The sequence below is a fragment of the Sabethes cyaneus genome, chromosome 1 (genome assembly GCF_943734655.1).
Source record: "Sabethes cyaneus chromosome 1, idSabCyanKW18_F2, whole genome shotgun sequence".
Lineage (NCBI taxonomy): Eukaryota > Metazoa > Arthropoda > Insecta > Diptera > Culicidae > Sabethes > Sabethes cyaneus.
This window is the reverse complement of record NC_071353.1, coordinates 169574584-169591590: the sequence shown is the minus strand read 5'-3', so window position 1 is coordinate 169591590 and position 17007 is coordinate 169574584. Positions and strand designations below refer to the sequence as shown.

The following is a 17007-nucleotide window of genomic DNA, read 5'->3' as shown; positions in this document are numbered from 1 at the left end:
CATTCACCAGTCGTTGTGACTTTTTTTTGCTCTCTTTCGGTCCAGGTTTTTATCTTTTTCCGCTTTTCTACCCCATTTTTTATTTTCGTCTGTTCCGCTCTTCCTCTTATTATGCCCTGTTTTTCCTCCTTTTCTGTCACGTTCTGTTTTTCTTTTCCGTTTTCTCTCTTCTTTTTCTGTTCCGCTTTTTCATCATTTTCCCGTTTTTTCTCCCTTTCTGGCCAGCCTTTCACGTTTTCTTCGTTCGAGGTCGGTGGCGATATCAGTCCAATGCAAGTCGGATTTGGATTTAGTTCAGGTTTTTTCTTCTTTTCTCTCAATTATTCATTGATTCTTGACTTTCTTATGATTTTTTTAGACTGTTTTTGATCGTTTCTTGACTATTTTTTGGATTCCGTTGAGTTTTCTTTCTGTTTACTTATTAGACTCGTGTTTTTTTGACTGTTTTTTGATTTATTTTATTTTATTGTAGAACTAGTTGATCCGAATCTTATGATCCGGAAAATATAAATATCTGCTCAGAGTTCAGAAAAAAAGTGATAACCGGAAGCTGTAACAAATAGTTTTTGGATAGTCGCATTGGATTTTATTTAACTAAATAAAAACATTATCTCCACTATGCTGATTCTATAGGTTGGCAAACTGGCTCTTTTGTGTCCATTGTCTGCTGCGAACCGATTCATATGGTCAGTGTCAGTCAGACAGAACCGAGTGACAAAATTCTGACTTCGAAACCACCTTCTAACTCAGTCTGTTCGCAACATTCATGTTGTCTGATTAGAGTAAAATGTAGCTTAGAAAATTCTTGACCGTTTGCTGTCATTAACTCATTTTGTAAAATTTTGCGACTTGGTTCGGTCTGTTTATTTTATTTTTGGTTTCCTTTTTCACTTTCCTCTCGCTCCAGTTTTTTTTATTTTTACTCCCGTTTTACGTCATTTTATTTTCTCTTCCGTTTCACTTCTTCATTTCGTTTTTCCTGTTTGTATTTTCTCCTTTTTGCGTCTCATTTTTCAATCTGGACCAGTTTGGATTAAAAGCTTTACTGTAGATTAAACCGGAAGTTGAACTTTAACTTGACTTGAATTAAGATTTCAAATTAGACTGAAATTGAACATGAAATTGGACTTGCAATGGTACATAAAACTGGACATGAAATGGTAGGTGTTAAATCAGACCGGACCAAGTCGCAAACTTAAAAAAAAACGAGTTAATGACAGCAAACGATCAAGAATTTCCTAAGCTACATCTGACTCTGATCAGATTACATAAATGTTGCAAACAGCCATAGCGCGTTTTTCTCGAAATCAGAGTTTTGTCACTTGGTTCGGTTTGATTTAACACCGACCAAATAAGGCTTAGATTGCATTTGAGATTAGACAATGGGAATATGTTTTACTTCCCATTTCGCTCCTTTTATATGCCGTTTGACCTTTTTTTTATCGGTTTCGTTGTTTCCTCTATCGGTTTTCTTTTTTCTGTCTTGTTATCGTCTTTTTCTCTTTGGTCTCTTTTGTTTTCTGTTCCGTATTTCCTTTATGGTTTCGTTTTTTCATTTTTTCTGCCTACTATTTTCTTTTTCTCTGTTCTTTTTTCTCCTTTCCTGTCCCGTTTTTTGCCATTTTCCTGAGTTCTGATTATCTTCTGTTTTGTTTTTCGTCTGTTTTCTTTTTTTTCTCTCATTTTCAGGCCAGTTTTTCCTCTTTTTCTGCCTTATTATTTTGGAATTTTCTTTTCCGTTTCGACTTTATTTCGTTTTTTTTGGTGCAGGTTTTTATGTTTTTCGCTTTTTACTCCGTTTTTCTGTCACGTTCTGTTTTTGTTAGCTGTCCCGTGTTGCATTGTTTCGTTTTTCTTTGTTTCCTGTCCTATTTCTTCTTATTTTCACTCATATTTTGCTATTTTCTCTCCTTCGTTTTTACTATGTTTGATCCCCCGTTTTACGTCTTTTATGTCATGCTTATTCTTTTTTCGGTTCCCTTTTTCCCTTTCCTCCGGCATTTTATTTTTCTTGTCATTTTACATTACTCTTTCGTTTCGCCTTTTTATTCTGTTTTTCCTGTTTTTATTTTCCCCTTTTTCTGGCCCATTGTCTCGTTTTTTGTCCCATCTTTTTTGTTTTATATATTTTCGAGACCTCTTTTTCCCTTCGGATTATTCATTTTTTTTGTTTCGTTTTTCCTTTCTTGTCTCGTTTTCCTGTTCATTCCCACTGTTTTCTCTCTCTCTCTCTCTCTGTTCCTTTTTTCTCCTTTTTCTGTTCCGTTTTTTCATGATCCCTGATTTTCCTCTTTCGTTTTTCATCTGTTTCTTTTTTTTTCGTTTTCAGATCATTTGCGTTTTTTTTTGTATTTTTCTGTCCCGTTTTGACTTCTGTTTGATTCTGATTTTCGTCTTTTCGTTTTTTCCCTCGTTCTTTCCTTCTATTCGGTCACGTTTGGTTATTTCTTTTCCGTTTTATCTCTTTTGTCATTCGTTTTCTCTCTTTTTCTATCTCGTTTTTTATAATTTTCTGTCTTGTTACAAATTTATTCATTTTTTGGTCCAGGTTTCCGTCTCTTTTCGCTTTGCTATCCCGTTTTTCACTTTCGTCTGTTCTTCGTCTTAATTTGTGCTGATTTTCCTCCATTTCTGTCATGTTCTGTTGTTCTTTTTCGTTTTATTCCTTTTTTTTCATTTTCTGTTCCGTTTTTTCTCATTTTCAGGCCAGTTTTTCCTCTTTTTTTGCCTTATTCTTTTGGAATTTTCTTTCCCGTTTCGATTTTATTTCTTTTTTTCGGTCCAGGTTTGTTTCGTTTTTTCATCGTTCGTTCTTTCTTTTTCATCTTTTTTCTTACGTTTTTCTTTGTTTCCAGATCATTTTCGTGTTTTTTTTGTATTTTTCTGTCTTGTTTTTAGTTTTGTTTGGTTCTGATTTTCGTATTTTTTTGAAACGATGATTCTACAATTGATGAAGGGACGGTAAGGGAAAGTAATGAAGAAGGATTTTTTTTGCGGGAATGAAGGGGAAGGGTGGAAAGGAAGGGTGGGGGGGGGGTAATAGGTAGCTATGCTTAACAAGTTGTCGTTGTGACTCCTATCTTTTGTCCAATGCTGGAGATTCTCTGATTACAGCTTGGTTCGACCCATGCACCTTCCAGCATTGGACAAAAGATAGGAGTCACAACGACAACTTGTTAAGCATAGCTACCTATTACCCCCCCCCCTTCCTTTCCACCCTTCCCCTTCATTCCCGTAAAAAAACCCTTCTTCATGACTTTCCCTTACCGTCCCTTCATCAATTGTTGAATCATCGTTTCAAAAAAATATTAATATATGCCTAAAGTCACGAGTTTGGTCAATCTGATTTTCGTCTCTTCGCTTTTTCCCTCATTCTTCATTTTCGTCCATTCGATTATTCCTTTAATTATGTTTTGCTTTTCCTTCTATTCTGTCACTTTTGGTGTCTTTTCCTTTATATCTCTTTTGTCATCCGTTTTCTCTCTTTACTTTTTCCATTCTGTTTTTCCTCTTTTTCCGTTCTCGTTTCTTCATTTGCCTGTCCCGTTTTTTGCCTTTTTTCATTCGTTTTTCTTCACTTTTCAGGCAAGTTTTTCCTCTTTTTCTGTTTCGCTTTTTATAATTTTCTGTCTTGTTACAACTTTATTCTTTTTTTGGTCCAGGTTTTTGTCTCTTCGGTTTGCTATCCCGTTTTTCGCTTTCGTCTGTTCCTTTCCTTATTCCAATATGTCCTGATTTTCTTCCTTTTCTGTCATGTTCTGTTTTCCTTTTTTGTTTTGTTCCTTTTTTTCATTTTCTGTTCCGTTTTTTTTTCAATTTCTGTTTTCGTTTCTTCTTTTTCTCCCGTTTTATCCCTTTTTTTTCTCCTTTTCTGGCCAAGTTTTCTCGTTTTCTTCGTTTGACTTTAAGTTCGGAGGCGTTATCAGTCGTAATTGAGAGTTGGATTTAGCGGATTTTAGTTTAATTTAAGTCGGATTTGGATTCAGTTCAGGTCAAATTTCGGTTACATTTGAGACCGATTTTGGGCGGATGTTAGATCGGCTTTAAAGTCGGTGTCGGTGATTTATGTCGCATTTGGGAACGATTTTAGTCTGATTGGAGGTCGATTAGAAGAAGATCGGTTTTGGTCGGATGAAGAACTTTACAGTTTAATTTGGTACTGATCCGAGTCGGATTTGCGGACGATTTGAGTCAGATTCGGAACCGGTTTTAGTCGGATTAGGAACTTTAAAATCGACGAAGACTGAAGTCAAATTTGGAACCAATTCTAGTCAGTTTTGGGACCAATTTTGAACGGACTTTGATCCGATTTTAAATTCGGTGGCCATTTCAGTCGTTTTTGGAACCGATTTGAGTCTTTTTATTCATGGTTTCTGCTTCTTTTCTCTCATTCATTTTTTGTTCAGTCTCCTTGTTTTTTTAGTGTCGTTTTCTTCCTTCTCTTCCGTTTTCTACATTATCTAGGATTGTACAATCATATGATTCGACAATTGTTAATTTTTTGGAAATGACTAAATTTTGTTTGTTCGATTCTTTTGTGGCGGTCACCCTCCAGCGCAACCGAATCAAACTAACTAGCTGGCTGGCCCGTGTGCTACGGTATTTCTGCTGCTGCATTTTGCACAAGATGTCTGCCCGCTGCGCTGCATGCAGATCGAAACTGCCTGCCCTACTCTGCCCGTCCTGCCTGCCTGCCTGCCTGCCCTGGGTCGAGCTTTTCATCATCATTTACCTTCCTTCGTCGTTTTGAGCTGGGCCACAACGGGCCGCACAGTTTCGCAGAATGTGGGAAATCGATGCAGCGCTCTGCTATGCTATGAAGTGCAGCACTGTAAATGCGCGAGATCACCACCGCCATTGGGTTTAGGGTTACATTAGGTTTAAATACGTCGCCTACGACGACGGACGAGACAAGAGGAGCTTTTCACCCACCGGTTGGTAGTAGGATCTGCAGCCTCTGGCCGAGCAAACGGGAGGAGGAGGAGCAGAAGGAGGCAGCCGTGCTGCGCTGCGTTGGATTCGAAACGAAATCGAACTACGGACGGAGCTGGCTGGCTGGCTGCTGCTGCTGGTTTTGCGGAATAAGGTAAAATTCCGGCGCTCTATCAGCTGAATACTGTGCCGTGACGTGCGCGGGTGATATGTATATAAGGCGGAAGGCTTCGACGGCGGCGACGGGTGGGATGGAAAAGGAGCAGGGGATAGGAGATTGAGAGTTGGGTAGATCTATAACTACACGTAGACAGCAGCTAGTCAGGCAGAGCTCTCGGGCTCCGGTCTGGGGCCTCAAAGCGTGAACAGATGATAGGACGGGTGGAGTGGACGGATGCGGTGCGGGACGGCGACGGGTAGTGAAAAGAAAAGACCGTTCCGGACGAAACATCAGTGCGCTTCCACACACATACACACTCCCAATGGGACGGAAGGGATGGAAGAGCATGGGGACAGAGGCGCAGGGGGAGAGGAAGGTAAAAGATTCAATAAAAGTATAATGAAATACATGAGAGCTGTGATAGCGACAGAAACGCGCAGCAGATGTAAGGAATTGAAGCACCCTGTTTGAAGAGGATAGGGAAACTGGAGAAAGATTGCTGGTGGAAAAGCTGCCAAGCATGGACCGTACTGTGTGTAGGGGGAAAGGTAGCGGAATGGGGCGGAAAGGGGGGGTAACAGCCTCTAGATGAAAAACGACGGTGTGTGAGCTGCTGAGGAACTAAACAGCGGATAAAAGATGGCTGTACTAACTCTCGCCGATTGCTGCTAGTTCGAATCCCCTTAGTTAGCTTCACAATCGACTGACTTGGGTGGTGGCACCTTGTTTTGCGTAAACACACACACTTTGGGGCTAATGGAGCTCAACGAAATGACACTTTGTTGGATCGTAGCAGGCAGTTAAAACGATGGCGGCGGCCATTGTTGTGTTTGCTGCCAGTTTAATTCAAATCCGTTCGGTTGCGCATATATCAGAATCTTGTACCATTTCGACCTTCGATCTTGCTGCTGTAAAGCGTTCACATTTTTTTACAGTTATCGCTAGTTTGAAACCGTGCGTGTATGTGTATGTGTGCGGCGTACGTGAGCTGTGCGAGCGGGAGATAGACACAGACACAGCCAGAAACAGAGGCAGATGAGGAAATGTAGTCAAACGGGCCAGCAAACACCACGGAAACTAAAAATAATTCGAAGGTTATTCGCCTCTTTGTTTTCCTTTCGGCCATAATTTCCCATGTACCATTCATTCCATTGCCGAATCGCGGCCGACCGAAACCGATTTCAGCAACCAACTACGGGCAGGAACGGCAACTATGTCATCAGCAGTGAATCAATACCGACCAAGCACGGTGACTGTTATTTAGAACAGGTCCGACACTCGGTTTCCATGTAAATCTGGCATGACGTCAACGCTACCCACCTCGGGCCATTTCTCCTAGTTCAACCCTGGCGTAATGAGCCAAAGACAAAGTACACAATCTCAAATTATTTGCTACAGTAGAGTACGGAACGGACTGACGACGACGACGACGACGTCGGTGGCTGACTGTAGGTTGGTTGGCCAACCAACCAACTAAGCGACCGGTCAGTAGTCGGAAACCATCACCATTAGTAGTAGAGCTCGACTTTTGCATTGCGCCGAGAGGCCGAGAGCTTCTGTGTCATAGTCCGTCCGCTCCGCGTCGTGTGTGCTGAACTGATCACGACGACGGTTGTTGAAAGCTTGACGGATGCTGGTTGCGTCACTTACCGCCGCCGACACCGCCTTTGGAACTAAACTAGGGTGGAGACAGTAAGTGTAGGAGTTTAACAACACGGTCACCGTTTTTTTTCCTTTTCGAATCTTAATTGAGTGTGATTAGCTAGACTCTGTTTATCCAGAAATCAGTTCCACCGCAGACGACAGTAAACATGATGACCTGTTCATTAGATTAATCAACACATTCGTTCCAAATGGAATCAAAACGAATTCTGCGATCCTATTTGTGAGAAACCACAGAATAGGTAGAGTAACTATTTGTTCCCTTTTCCCCAGAAAACTCCAGGTAAAATTTTTCGAATTTCTCGAATATTGCATTTTTCATTCATTTCATAAATCTTGATCACTTTGAACCATGGTAAAACAGATGATAGTTTTTTCTAAGTATAGAAAAATAGAAATTTTATAGAAAGCTATTTTAGGGTGACCTTTAAATTAACCAAAATTCAAAAATTATCTTCAAAACGAAACAAGTTAGAGCGATATTTACTTCAGCAATTTTATAGCTTGAAGTATTTTGAGTGATATTGCAGAAGACGGAATCCTTCTATGTCGAACCGTTTCCATATTAGGGCAGTTTTTCTGGGTCAAGTTAGGGTGACCCTGCTTTTTTTGCGATTTTTCTCCATAACTTTTTTATTTTACATTTCTTGCAAAAAACACTTCTTCAGATGACTTTTGAGACTCAATCAGACGCAACTTTTGGCGAAAAAAGAAACTTGCTATCTATTTTACTTCTACACTTGCATTAAATTTTGTGATAAAAATAGGCCGTTTTCAAATGTTAGTATCGTAGAAAGATGCAAGCAGAATTAAAATTGGTTGATTGCGTTTGAAAGATCGTGATTTTTTGTGCATAATATCAAAAAATTGGAGAGCGGGTTTTTGTTTATCTCAAATAAATCAAATTTGAATATGTGGGGTGTTAACATATTTAAGTATATAAAGGTAAACGATTTGCGCCATAACTCCGGAAGGCCTTGACTGTTCTTGATTAAACTTAGCGTACATGTTTCTTGCCATAAGTAAACCAGCATTGGGAGTTGACAAAAGCGGGGTGGTCGCTAAAAAGGGAAGGGAAATAAGTAAAAGTGGCTGTAATTATCTTGCATTTAGACCGTTGTCAGTTGCTTGAGTGGTCCGAATCTAAAAGAGAATGTAAAAAACTTAACCTCATGTTTGTTGACTTGAACTTTGTAATGAGGTTAGATATTAAAAACGGTAGACTTTCGAATAAACAGAGGGAATGGTAGACAAAGTAATGAAATCATATGTGTTTCATAGTATCTTGGAGTGGAACTACCGAATGAGAAGTTTAAATAGTTTTCTACCCTTACATCAGAGGCCACCATCCTTTTGTCTTTCAGCCATTTGTACATCTGTTTTCGATAAGGTTGAATATCTCAGGCGAGCGAGTGTGAAAAGCATAGCATCCAAAACTTACTCCACTGACGCAAGCCTACGACAAACAACTGCTGATACTGTGCTCATACATTCTGCTACCTACACACTCGTGAGTGTACAGCCTCATAGCAACTTTCTACATAACCCGCCCGCGAATCCAAAGCTCACGAGCTGTCCATAGTTCGTGAGCACGAGCGGCACACTAGGATGTATGGATACGGATTTTACTTTAATTCTTTTCTTCTTCATTTTACACCCTCGCTTACACACGCGGGTAAGTGTGCAGGCCATTGCGAGCGATGATAGGTATCAACTGCTGGGTTGCAACGACGAGCGTAAGCAACGACCGTGGCTGATAACTAAATAGCCAAGCATAGCACAGCCTAGGTGCTACATTTCGTTATCGAAGCTTGACCTTCTGTTTTTTTATACGAGACTTCGCAGCCAGCTGTTAGAGTACAAGACAATTCTCGGGTACTTTTTCATTTAGACTTATCTGCAAATAAGAGATTCTCTTCGTGTCTCCTCTCTTCCGCTGTTTACGGCGATACGGCGAAATTTGAGCCGGATTTGGCGCCGATTTGAGTCTGATTTGGGCCCAATTTGAGAAAAATTTAAAGCCTATTTGAGTATTTAGGACGGATTTTGGTCAGACTTTGATCCGCCTTTAAAGTTAGCGGCGATTTGTATCGGATTTGGGGTCGATTTGAGTCGGATTCGAGCCTTTTTTGATTGTTTTATGATCCGACTTTAAAGTCGGCGGCAATTTGAGTCAGATTCAAAACCGATTTGAGTCGGATTTAGGGCCAACTTGAGTTGGATTTAACGCTTTTTTGAGTTGGATTCGGGACCGACCTGGCGGGTGTTGTGGATACGAATCCGGTTATAATCTCAGATTATAGCTTGGTTCGACCCATGCATCTTCCAGCATTGAACAAAAGGTAGGAGTCAAAACGACTACTTGTTAAACGTAGCTACCGATACCCCTTTCCCTCTCCCCCACCCGCTCCTCACTTTCCGCTCTTTCCCCTCCTTCACCAAACATTTTTAATTTCTTTCCCTACCGTCCCTTCATCAATTGTAGAACCACTAAGAGGGGGGGCTCCCATACAAATCTATACCTATAAAAATGGATTTCTGTCTGTCTGTCTGTCCGTATGTTCCTTATAGAATCGAAAACTACTGAACCGATCGGCGTGAAAATTTGCATGTAGGGGTTCTGGGAGCCGGGGAAGGTTCTTATGATGGTTAGAGATCTCTCTCCCCATTAAGAGGCGGGGCTGCCATACAAATGAAACACAAATTTCTGCATAACTCGAGAACTAATCAATTAAATGGAACCAAATTTCTCACCCCTGTAGTAATAGCTCTCATACAAATGGAACGGAAATTTATGCGTAACTTAAAAACTAATCGAGTTCGAGAAATTTTAGACTCTTTCATGAAACATTAGTCAATAACAATACCACCAGAAACTACCTATAGTAACACTAGATGATTCAGGGCTAGACGGCCGCAGGGCACGAGTGTTGACAGTGACCTGCCGTCGGAAGCGCTGGTCACTGCGGGGGGTAGCACCCAGGATTTATGTACAGCACAGTTTCATTTTTGGAAATACGAAGTTTGTCGGGTCAGCTAGTTTTCTATAATTTTACCGAAAAAAAACATATGTGTATCTACGAACATAAAAAAATTGACGTGCATCGAGCCTTTAGCGAACGCGAAAGATGAAGCGCTGATTTCATAAATCCGCTTGCCCCATTTTACTCCATGGGCTCGTGAAGTTATGGAAATTCGAAGCTTGATTATGCGATAACTCAGCAAGTAAAGGTCCAAGAGATTTGCGGTCTTCGCCAAAAACGTGTATTTTGAGAGCTTCGATAATTGCCTAGAACATTGTATTCTTGTAAAATATAACTAAAAGAAGCTAAGTATGAAAAACCAATTTTTAATTTATTTAGGTTTTTAAGAATACGCCCTATAGTTCAGCACTCGATAAAAAAAAGAACTTTTATTTCTTCAGCAAAGTTGCTTGTTTTTACAATATTTACCACTTTGCCGAAGAAACTATGTCTATATTTCCTAACACATAAAAGTTATTTTTTTATTTTCATTACAGTAAGCGATGACTAACTTTTGACAGTTTTAGATCAAAGGGGGTATTCATACGAACAAAAGTGCTGAAGACCATAAATGATGGAATGAAAACAAAAGACACTAGGAAATAAGTCCCACTTTTCGCCCTTTTGGGGACCACTGTGGGTCGAATTTTAAATTGGCGTTAAAATCGGTGGCAATTTGAGTCGAATATGGGTTCGATTTGAGGCCGATTTTAATACCGATAATGAATCTATATCAGAGCACTGATTGTTAACACTTGATCGTGCGTGAGATGTTACTAGAAGTGAGTCCACTAATGACGATAGCGGAAGACGATGACATTTCGACGTTACCAATTACATTTTGATCCGAGTTTGAAGTCGGTGGTGATTTTAGTTGGATTTGGTACTGATTTGACTTTGATTTGGGACGGATTTGAGTTGAACTTGGAGAAGTTAGTCGGTAGCGATAACACTTGTAATTGAGCCGATTTTGGTGCCCATTTTAGTCTACTTTGAGTTAGATTTGAATTCGATTCGAATCAAATTTAGGGCCAATTTGGGTCAGATTTAAGACCGATTTTAGTCGGATTTTGGCCCGTTTTTAAAGTCGGTGACGATTTGAGTCGGATTTTGGCCCAATTTGAGTAAAGCTTAAAGCCTATTTGTGGTAAATGTGTAACGAATTTGGAGTCGTTTGAGTCGGATTTAAAACCTCTTTGAAGGACAGTCGGTGACGATTTCAGTTGAATTTGGTACTGATCCGAATCAGATTCGGGACCTTTTTTGGTCGCATTTTGATCCGACTTTCAAGTCGGCGGTGATTTGAGTCGGATTTGGGGCCAACTTGAGTTGGAATTAACGCTTTTTAAGTCGTATTTGGGACCGATTTTGGTCCCACTTTGATCCGATATCAAAATCGATTCCAATCGGATTTGCGACCGAGTTGAATTGGATTTGGGTGGATTTGGAACCGATTTGAGGCCAATTTGGATCAGATCTGACCTTTATTCAAATTTTAAATTTGAACCGGATTTTGGACATATTCATTTTGGACATATTTGGATTTTCATCCAACTTTAATATCGATGGCGATTTCTCGCGTAACTTTTCAACAGGACCTAAGTGACAATAAGCGATTCTGTTTGTCCCTCCTCCCTTTGGCGATTTGAGTCGGGCTTAGAACTGACTTGAGTCGATTTGCAGCCGGGTTGAGGTCGGATTAAAGTTGAATTCTAGAAGCAGAAGGTTTTTTTTCTTGTTAGCCACGATATGACTGAGCTGTGGGTTTTTCCAAACTGTTTGAAACAGCTGCTGTTGCAACTGAAAGCAATTTTCTTTCTGTTCAGTTGATTCCCGAAGCTAAACGATCAGCAATTCGATCATTTCGAAGCCCAAATTTTTGAGTCGTCTGTTGCACCTTGCACGCATGTTCTGCCCCTGATAGCTCTAAATAAGCCAATTTCATTAATTGTTGGGCAGCATATTCTTGTTGGCACAATCGCCTTTGAAAAAGCTGAACTTCGTTATCATACTTCAGTAGTAATGCACGATATGGAGAAGCTATTATTAGATTGACAGATAAACAACCGATAGACGTCACCGGGTTTCGCTTGCTGGCTCGGTGAGTTACTCACTCTGCGTCAACAATATCACCGTCGACCTTAATCAAACCGCCTATCGTCGCTAAATTCCAGCTACTCGACAGAATTGTACAAACAAGCTCCGGTTCTCGACCGCCGTCACTCGAGGACAGCCAAGTGATAGCGAGTGATACTGTGATACGAACAAATACCCTCACACAGACACACAGACACCTATACATTCATATAATCAAAAGTGAACGAGCAGCAGCAGCAGCAGCAGAACAAACTTTGGCCGCTTTTCGAATTTTTATATTTTCTGTACATTTTCTGCTCGCTTATAATTCTTCCGTACCTCTCGTCCCCCCGTCCGGGCATCCTCCTCTGCCCCACCGTAACCTTCCATGATCGGACCGAGCTTTTCCAGTCACCCTCGCCATCCTTCCCTTCGCTTCCGCATCCCTTCGCCCAGCCCAGCCCAGCCATCTTGCATCGGATTGCAGGGTACGGGTTTACCGTGCATACACACATATTTTGCCTCTTTCTTCACTGCCTGTACTGGATACTGGCTGTGCGCGCCCATTATGTATATCCTCCGCCCGCCCGGCGATGGTGCAGTTGGTAGGAGGAGGACCATGTCGGAAAGCACAGGGGGGTGAAGGAAAACACATTACTCGTGTGGCTTTTATATACACACTCAAAACCGAGCAGCAGCAGCAGCAGAGAGCTCCAAAGATACAGATATCATATCCATCCAGCAAAACTTATGTATACACTTTTATAACAAACGAACCTCGAGCACTGCCCGGCCCGGCCTGATCTGCTTGCCTGCCTTACCGACCGCCGGCCGGACCGCCTGTGCTTGTAGTTCTTTATGCATTTTCCCTCACAAAACAGTCAGCAGTCGGTCGGCTGTCGGCGACTATTCGCTTTCTACACCAGCCGCAGCAACTAACCAGCCACCTTCCCCCATCCCCATCCCCATCCATCCAGATCTGTCACGTCCGCCGCAAGTGCTCGAAAGTCGTCAATCGCCCCCCATATGCATCGGTCTGTGTGTTTTTGTACGTGCGCTTCGATTTCGTGTCGCTGACGACTTCGGTTTGCCTCCCATTCAAGTAACAACTGCTCAAGTTAAAAAATTATCTAATTTGATTGCCACCCTGTGACTGCGAATGTACGATGGAATTTTCCGCCACGTCGACTCTAGAGCTGCTCTGCTCTAGCAGATATTTCGTCACGGCGACGAACAGAAGCCAAAACAATCGAGTGATAACCTAGAATCAATAATTCCCCGTGTCCTTTGAATATGCACACCTCGATGAATAATCGAGGCACCGACCGAACCGACAAACACACAGGCCATTGCATTGTGGAGTGCCAAGTGCGGATGCGGAGGACTTTTGCTGCTCGAGCCATCCAACCACAATATTACCTTCTTCCCACGTGAAAGCAATGATATTCCCACGCATCATCATCATCATGCTGATCGGTGCCATCATTAACAGTTCACTAACAGGCACAGAATCATTATCATCAGCTAGCTAGCTAGCTAGATAAAGGTAAGCGCTCAAAATGGCGCCGCTGCTGCTGCCGCATAATCTAGGTCCTTTCTTCGGCGGTTACGGCTGTCATGCTGTGTGTTAAATGGAAGGATCCGTGTTTTTTTCCTGCCTCTTCACCGTGCGTCGTCGACTTCGTCGTCGTGGGTGGGTTGGTGTGCTCTGCAGCTCAAACTTCTTTCCTTTCCTTTCATTATATATTGTGTATAATCCTGGGGTTCGGTGGTGTTCGACGCAAGGACGTCGCCACGGAACGGATTCGGGTCGGACGGGGTGGTGCGCGAAGGGGGTGACCTAAATTTCATCCCACGGCGGCAGTTGTAGTAGGTAGCAGTAGCATTTCTTCTAAAAAGTCTACATTATTGAGAGCTGGTGTGCGAAGTGGAAAAATTGCGACTCTGTTACCAGGGGCAGAATGCTGAATGCTGCTGTTGCTGCAGCAGCGTACATCTGGCAAATCTGGAATCTTCTTTGCTAGAATTGCTAACGCAAATTGCTGGTTCAATCAGTTAAAATCTATCGATAGATTGTTGAAACGAAAAAAAACTACCATTGGCTGTGCCTTTTTTCTAAAATTAGTAAAAAACCGATTCAGAAAATTTAAAATTATTAAAATAACATGGATTTGGGCAAATAATACAAAAATACAGGTACATGGATGTACCTCAGGGAAGCAACTTGAGATCATGGGCTTTTACCCATTTTATTGCCGCGACATTCCTCACTCTTTGATTGTTGAACATTTTAAAATTAGTTTAGCTTACTAGTTATCTAAAAAAGGTTTTTTTTGTAATCTCCGCTTGACTGGATCAATTTTCGTCAATATGTTTTTCTTCCATTGTGAATAGATGTGAATATGTGTAATGGCAAACGTCAAAAATGTAGAAGTTACCATGTGAATGGTTTATATAAATCATCAAATTTAAAGTGGGATCAAAGACCGACCAGAATCGGTGCCAATTCAAATCGGTTCTGAACCTGACCGAAATCGTCACCAACTTCACGTTAGTGTCGGATTTAAGTTCGACCAAAATCAGTTTCAAATCCGACTCAAGTCGGACTCGAATTGCCCAATCAGATTAAAGTCCAACAGAAATCGATCCCAAATCCGACTCGAATCGGCCCAAATTCCATCTTAAGTCTGGTTCGAATTGCCATCGAAAACTGGAAACTCAAATCGGTCCCGAATTCGTCTGAAATCGCCACCTGCGTTAAACTCGGATTAAGATCCGATCAAAATCGCACTCAAATCGGATCGAAATCCGACTCAAATCGTCCCCAAATTCAGTTGAAAGTGCCACTGGTCCGATCAAAAACGGTCTCAAACCTGACTTGAATAGGTCTTAAATCGTACTTAAATTGGTCCGAAATCCGACTTAACTCAGTTCCAAATTGGACCGAAATCGCCACCGACTTTAACGTCAAGTCAAAGTCCGACGAAAAACGGTCTAAAATCCGACTAAAATCAACCCCCAATTTAACTCGATCGGATCCAAACCCGGCTTGAATTTGATTCCAAAGCGGCCTCAAGTTCAGCTCAAATCGACCCCAAAACTGAACTAAATTGACCTCAAATCCGACTAGAAGCAGCACTGACTTTAAAGTCGGATCAAAGTTCGACCAAAATGGGTCCCAAATCTGATTCGAGTTGGCTCCTAAACCGACTTGAATCGCCGCCGACTTTAATGTCGCATTAAAGCCCGACCAAATCGCAAATCGGCATTCAAATCGAATCGAAGCCTAAAATTCGAAAACCCAAGTTTGTCTCAAACTAGACTAAAATACTGGGGTTAAGATCACACCAAAATCCGGCTAAAATAGGTCTTAAATCTGACACAAGTCAAGTTTCAAATTTCAGAGTCGCATGGGGGTCCGTTCAAAGTGGGTTCCGAACTCGACTCAAATTGATTTCAAATTTGATTCAAATCGGACCCAAGTCAAAGTCCGATCACTATCGGTTTCGAATCTAACCAGAATCGGCCTCAAATCTGTCTGAAATCGTTTTCAACATGAACCCAGCTCGGGCTCAAATCCGATTCAAATCGCCACCGCTTTTAGAAGCGGCATAAAGTTGGACCGAAATCGGTATCAGCTCCAAATCTGGCTGAAATCTCGCGTAACTTTTCAGAACGACCTAACATACAGGGAGAGATTCTCTTCGGTGCCCCTCTATTTCGAGTACCAAGGCAAGCATTTTAACGCAAGTTTTCTTAAAGATTAGCTTGATAAAGACACCAGTTACCGATTTATGCCAACTAAATGCGTTCATGTGCATTTGCACATCACCGTGATAAGCGTAAGGGAGGAGGGACAAACAGAATCGCTTATTGTCACTTAGGTCCTGTTGAAAAGTTACGCGAGAAATCGACCCGACATTCGATTTAAATCTGTCCGAAATCCGGCTCAAATTTAAAATTTGAATAAAGGTCAGATCTGATCCAAATTGGCCTCAAATCGGTTCCAAATCCAATTCAACTCGGTCGCAAATCCGACTGGAATCGATTTTGATATCGGATCAAAGTGGGACCAAAATCGGTCCCGAATACGATTTAAAAAAGCGTTAATTCCAACTCAAGTTGGCCCCGAATCCGACTCAAATCACCACCGACTTGAAAGTCGGATCAAAATGCGACCAAAAAAAATCCCGAATCTGATTCGTATCAATACCAAATTCAACTAAAATCGTCACCGACTGTCCTTCAAAGAGGTTCTAAATCAGACTCAAATCGACCCCAAATTCGTTACAAATTTACCACAAATAGGTTTTAAATTTCACTCAAATTGGGCCAAAATCCGACTCAAATCGGCGCCAAATCCGACTCAAATCGTCACCGACTTTAAAATCGGGCCAAAATCCGACCAAAATCGATCTTAAATCTAGCCCGAATTGTCCCTAAATTTGCTTCGAATCGAATTCAAAGCCAACTCAAAGTAGACTAAAATGGGCACCAAATCCGGCTCAATAACTTCTTTCAATCGAGTTAACCATAGCATATCACTGGCCAAATCGGAGAAACTTGTCTGAATGTTTTTCGAATCTTTCCGGTATTCCGCAGAGCAGCAATCTAGGACCACTGCTCTTCATGTTGTTTGAAAAACGATATATCGTCCTTGGCATGGCGTAATCGATTCCAGCTACCAGCATACACCGAGCCCTGTCAGCTTCTTGGAATACAGACTCTGCTGCTAAATTTTGGCTTAGTGGTTAGCGAAAGCTAACCCTAAATACAGTAACCTTTGCCATACTTAATAAATTTTCGTCGACTTATTTTCCATCCATTGTGGATAGGGGCGCATATGTATAAGAGATAACGGCGAAAATGTAGAAGTTACGATGTGAATTATTAAATCATAGGAAGAACCAAATAGGAACCAATTTGAGTGAAAACAATCTATCTATACCTATAAAGAAGGATTTCTGTCTGTCTGTCTGTCTGTCTGTCTGTCTGTCTGTCTGTCTGTCTGTCTGTCTGTCTGTCTGTCTGTCTGTCTGTCTGTCCTGTGTTCCTTATAGAATCAAAAACTACTGAACCAATCGACGTGAAAATTTGCATGTAGAGGTTTTTGGGGCCAGGAAAGGTTTTAGTGATGGTTAGAGACCCCTCCCC

General features: G+C 41.5%; 1 protein-coding gene across 1 annotated transcript in view; it reads left to right on the top strand.

Moving 5' to 3' along the window:
- LOC128741486 (serine/threonine-protein kinase tousled-like 2) overlaps positions 1–17007 on the top strand; it is a 102110-nt gene that overhangs the window by 11188 nt on the left and 73915 nt on the right. The gene's annotated exons all lie outside the window — the stretch shown is intronic.